We start from the raw sequence: 6,587 nt of genomic DNA, 5'->3' as shown, positions 1-6,587 counted from the left end.
AGAGTTAGAGCAACAATCATCTTAGTAACTTTGTTTTAAAAATCAAAGCTACTAGACTAATACCAAAATATATATTTATTATGCATATTGTATCACAATCATTTCAAGTATTTAGTGGTTAGGTGTGTGGTCTTAAAGTTTTTATAATGTCTAAAGTTCAATCCCTCACCCACCCAACCCCCAAATTATTTTGTTATAAATTTTGGGCAATGAGTCAGGCTAACGGGCTGAGCTACTGGGCTGGGCTAACGGGCCAGCCCACCAGGCGCCCATGGGTAAAGAAACCAACCCATAGCCTGTTTCATTGGGTTATTGGACTGCCCACGAGCTTCAATATTATTGGGCTGGGCTGCCTATTAGCCTGGTGGGCTAGCGGGCTACTGGGCTAGCCCATGGGTCATGGGCTATTTGATGACCCTTACCTCCCCACTAACTTAGAGCTATAAATAGTAGAAGTTGGGGAAGAAAAGGGGGTGCAGAAACAAGGAGAAAAAAAACAAGAGGGAGAGAGAGAGAGAGAAGGAATATCACTTTGAGTCTCTGTGCCGAGAACGACCCAAAGTAGGAAATCTTAAAACCCACCTCATAAATAAGTTGTGAGTCCAAGTGAAGTTAGGCCCAATAATTTCATTTCCGGCGCGCACAATAATATATATATATATATATATATAAATAGTATATTCATTATAAATTTGGAATTTATTTAACTATTGACTAATTTAATATCACTTATGTAATAATATTTAACAAGCTAATTAAATAGATCAAATTAAAACGTGTTAATAATATATATAATTAAATTGATTAAACTCAAAAATAATAATATATGACAAATAATCCAAAATAATAATTTATTTTTATAATATTCATCATCTTGCCTAATCAACTCCATCTAAATAAGTGCTATCATCATGTTCATCATTTTGCAAATTTATTTCTTCATTGAAATTTTATCATCATCAACATTTAATATCTTTTCTTGTTCTTTTATGTTAACATTTCTTCTTGGCATTCTAGCCTTTTAGACTTATAACAATAATGACAAAAAAAAAAAAAAATTATTGTCAATTAATTCCTTATTCATAGTATAGAAAAGAAATTTACAAATATATATATATACACACACACTATATAGTGAGGTGAATATTGAGCCTTATTATAATGGGATAAAGTTTGGGCCTATTTTAAGTATTGACCCAAGCGGAGGAAACAAATCCAACATTAACTAACCTATTTCAATAATGAATATAAAACCTTGGATCATTGGTCAAACCCAATACCATTCCAAGCCCCCACTCTAAGGTCTTGTTCGAGCTACTGAGGTAAATCCCAAAGAAGAAGGTAAACTTCACCAAAGTAACTTTCTGAAATTTCTTGATGATTACATAACAACCTCCGCATTAATGAAGGTCACCTACCTAGCATCATCACATTTAATGCAGAAGGACAAGCCTAAACAGTAAGAAAACCCCAGAAGTCTCTGTTCATGATGAAAAACCAAAAAAGATGAGCCCGATAAGACTAGAAGTTATACAGGTGGACACCTAAACAGTAAAGAAGACCTCAGAAGTTTCTATTAATGATGAAAAACCGAGAAAAAAGTGTTCGATAAGGCCAAAAGTTATCCAAGTGGGTAAGGACAAAATACGAAAAAGAAGGAGATGGCTCATATAAAAGAAAAGGAAGAAAGAAATGAGGAGAGAGAGAGAGAGAGAGAGAGAGAGAGAGAGAGAGAGAGAAACATTCAAAAGAGATCCATGTAACACATCATACCACAATTAATACAGAGATTCTCATATTTTTACGTGTTCTTGTCCCCGTTGCAGATCAGTATCAACCCATAACAAATTAATTGTACAATGTGTTTTGCTTAGTGTCTTAAGTCATAGAATTAGGGAACACATTCCTACAATATACACATGCATGCACGCACGCACGTGCACACACACACACATATATATGAAAAATGAAATTTGCAAATATGAAAGTGAAGTATAAGTGTGTAATCCAAATTTTGTATGAGAAAGGGAGAGATAAAAAAAAAAAAAATTAAAAATTATGGACATGTTATTTTATTGGGCTAGATTAAGTAACCTAATATTTTTGTGTTAAAAACAAATTTAAGAACTTGTTGGATTCAAATAAAAGCAAAAATTTTAACTCAAAAAAAAAACTCATTTTAAAGCATATGTCTATGTATCGTACGATACGATTTTACGATTTATATGATATGCACTATTGTATCATGCAATTCATAAGTATTTGCAATATGCCATTACAATACAGAACTTTTTGTACATGATACAATATGTATTGTACGATAAGTATCGCATATCGTATGATACTGAAAACTAACTAATTAAACTACAAGGCTCTCAGCAATGAATGAACTTATTTTGAGTATTGGTTACTAAGTGATTATTTTTGTTTGTTAAGTAATTGACTTGATGAAAGAGAGAAATAGGTGAGGGTGTTAAACATAGGTTTTAATTCTAGATCCTTTCTATAATGAGTTATTTTTCATAATGAGCTACTCCAATAATCTAATCTCTATATATTAAGAGGATTCAGAAAGTTAGTTATGACTTTAAAAAATATCAAAAATACCCCTAATCTAATTAGATAATCCTTATTTTTAAAAAATAAAAAAATATGGTTAAAATTGTAATTAAAAAAAAAAAAAAAAAAAAACTACTAGAGAAACTTTTTTCCCTAAAAGTTTGCACACTTTCTATCTAAACATATGTCATGTACCTTTTATACATTGTTTTCCTAAAAACTAGCACATACTAATTCTAGCAGTTTACTCCATTTCAAATCCTAAATTTTAGTTTTATAAAATCATTTCCTATGTAACTTTACTAACAATCCCAAGTTATCACCTATTTATTATATTTATTCCTTACAATTTTACTAGATTGTCCTGTAGTTTTATCTCTACTTAAACATAGGAGTATAAGGGCATTTTTAAACTAAAAAAATGAGGAATCCAAATAGGGGAAGCCCCTTAAATAATAGTATAGATAACAACTTCTCCACCTAAGGGTCATCAAATAGCCCATGACCCATGGGCTGGCCCAGTAGCCCGCTAGCCCACCAGGCTAATGGGCAGCCCAGTCCGGTAATATTGAAGCCCGTGGGCAGCCCAGTAGCCCAATGGGATAGGCTATGGGTTGGTTTCTTTACCCATGGGCGCCCGATGGGCCGGCCCGTTAGCCCAGCCCAGTAGACCGACCTGTTAGCCTAACTCATTGCCCAAAATTTATAACAAAATAATTTGGGGGTTGGGTGGGTGAGGGATTGAACTTTAGACATTATAAAAACTTTAATACCACACACCTAACCACTAAATACTTGGAATGATTGTGATACAATATGCATAATAAATATATATTTTGGTATTAGTCTAGTAGCTTTGATTTTTAAAACAAAGTTAGTAAGATGACTGTTGCCCTACCTCTGTGCCTCTGGAAAGAAAGTCATTCTTTCATTTGATAAATTCCAATTCTTTCCTTACAAGTTACAATTATAGAAGAAATTCCTTAAAAAAAAAAGCTTACCGTTGGTTGGAAGAAATTCTTTCCTTAATGAGTTGATATTTGATTCTTCATATATTTCCTTTAAGAATTGATATTTTATTCTTCAAATATTTCCTTTAAGAGTTGATATTTAATTCAATGTACTTATTTATTCTTATCAATAAAAGTTAATTAATCTTATTTTAGTACCTTTTTAAGAGGTATGTCTTAGTATTTTTTTTAATAGAATCTTTTTAGTAGATTTAATTGTTTAGTTTGATAGTTTGTAATAATATATAATTATAATTTTTTTGGTTAAATTTTTATAACCCCATTGAAGACCTATTAAAAATGCCCATGGGTAGCCCATTAAACCCACCTCACTAGCCCAGCCCGCTAAAGCCCAAATGGGCATTGCCCATGGGTAGGGCCATGGGCTAGGGTTTTTCCATCCAGCCCGGCCCGACCCAGCCCATTGACTAGTCAACAGCCCGTTAAGCCCAGCCCATTAGACCCATGGGCCAAGTAAAAACGGGTCGGGCCGGCCCGGCCCGGCCCATTGACGAGGCTCCACTGTAGCCAGCATAATATTAATAGTTAGTTTATTTCAGTGGGATTACTGCATTTTTTTTCTTTAAATAATTTAGCTTTACTGAAACAAACTAACACATTTCATATCACAGGTTCATGGCAAATATTGCTGGAAAGCAATTAGAATGTGAAACAAATAGCATTGCTCCACCAACTTCTCCACCATAGCCGGCATAATATTAATAGGTTCGCCTATTCCATGTTTCAGATGTAGTGCATTATTTTACAATTTTACCTGATGTAAATATTTCAGTTTTCTACATTGATCCATCAACTTCCTCATAATAGCGTTTATAAAGGTCATCACATGTATTTTGTAAGTAGTTTTATTGTTACAATTTTATTATGCATCTTCAATATATGCACTATTTATAAGATTTATTCAGATGATCTTTTTTTTTCCTCCCCCTAAAGGTTAATACTAAATTATTACATCATTTTCCAATCAATAACACGTTGATTATTGCATAAAAAAAAAAGTTGGGAAAAATGGATAATAATTACGGAATACTAGCCTCTAAGCACGTGCTCACACTCGTGCTCAGAAGCTCTTCTATTTTTTGGATAAGAGTTAATTTAGAGCATTTATTATAATTTGGGATTACTACATTTTCCAATCACAAAAAAAACCTAGGGATATGATGAGTATTTGGGATTACTACATTTTCTACAAACTCTAATAGTGTGATGAGTATTAAACTAATTGTAAGGAAGCACGTTATTAGTTCAAAAGTGCTCGTTCCTATCAATTCCATTATCTAATTAAACTCCCAAATAAGGGAAGTGAAGAAATATTTTAAAATTATTCTTTTAATTCATTCACATTCCATTTATTTCCCTCCTCCTTAACGGACTCTATATTATCACTTGAATTCCATGGATCAACTCCTTTAACGGTATTAACTAAAAAGTGTGTTGGAATGTTTAAATGTGTGCGTGTTTAGCATTAAATTATAAGTTGTTTTGCAAATTTCACACTATTTTTTTTCTCAGTTTTATTTTAAATAATTTAGCTTTACTGAAATAAACTAACTTTTGCATTATCTAATTAAACTCCTAGCATTGCTCCACCAACTTCTCCACCATAGCTGGCATAATATTAATAGGTTCACCTATTCCATGTTTCAAATGTAGTGCATTATTTTACAATTTTACCTGATGTAAATATTTCAGTTTTCTACATTGATCCATCAACTTCTTCATAATAGCTTTTGTAAAGGTCATCACATGTATTTTGTAAGTAGTTTTATTGTTACAATTTTATTATGCATTTTCAATATATGCACAATTTATAAGATTTATTCAGAGGATCTTTTTTTTTTTCCTCCCCCTCAAGGTTAATACTAAATTATTGCATCATCTTCCAATCAATAACACGTTGATTATTGCATAAAAAAAAGTTGGCAAAAATGGATAATAATTACGGAATACTAGCCTCTGAGCACGCGCGTGAGGCTCTTCTATTTTTTGGGTAAAGGTTAATTTAGAGCATTTATTATAATTTGGGATTACTATATTTTTCCAATCACAGAAAAAACCTAGGGGTGACCACCGCACACCCTTAGTGCGATGGTCACTCCACAAGTATAAGTGCTTGTGGAATGTGAGGGGCAGGGGCCAGGGTTCAAGTTTCCAGGAGAGAGCTTCACACACATATACGCTTAGATTAGGCCAAAGTAGAATTCTATCTTGTAAAAAAAAAAAAAAAAAAAAAACTAGGGGTGTGATGAGTATTTAAGATTACTACATTTTCTACAAACTTTAATAGTGTGATGAGTATTAAACTAATTGTAAGGAAGCACGTTATTAGTTCAAAAGTGCTCGTTCCTACCAATTCCATTATCTAATTAAACTCCCAAATAAGGAAAGTGAAGAAATATTTTAAAATTATTCTTTTAATTCATTCCCATTTCATTTATTTCACTCCTCCCTAACGGGCTCTATATTATCACTTGAATTCCATGGGTCAACTCCTTTAACGGTATTAACTAAAACGTGTTGGAATGTTTAAATGTGTGCGTGTTTAGCATTAAATTATAAGTTGTTTTGCAGATTTCACACTATATTTTTTCTCAATTTTATTTCAAATAATTTAGCTTTACTAAAATAAACTAACCTTAAACTGCTTGTCTCACGTTATATAAATAAGCTATCGAAAATAAATAATCTCATACAGAAATATAAATATACCTAATTTTTTTAAAGTAATTCACAAATATAAAGAATAAACAATAAACTAACTTTTTAACTTTTTGCTTCATGTTATGCAAATGCACTATTGAAAATAAGAGAATCTCAATTAGACCCATATACACCTAAAATTATAAAAATAAAAGAAGTGATTTACATATATAGTAAAAAAAATAAACAATAACCCATCAAAAAAATAAAATAAAATAAATAAACAATAAGAAAACATGCTGAAAAGAGCCAAATTGCCAAAATTGGTGAACAAAAAGTAATTGTTTACTATGTCAA

This window comes from Quercus lobata, chromosome 1 (genome assembly GCF_001633185.2).
Source record: "Quercus lobata isolate SW786 chromosome 1, ValleyOak3.0 Primary Assembly, whole genome shotgun sequence".
Lineage (NCBI taxonomy): Eukaryota > Viridiplantae > Streptophyta > Magnoliopsida > Fagales > Fagaceae > Quercus > Quercus lobata.
This window is presented reverse-complemented; position numbering follows the sequence as displayed.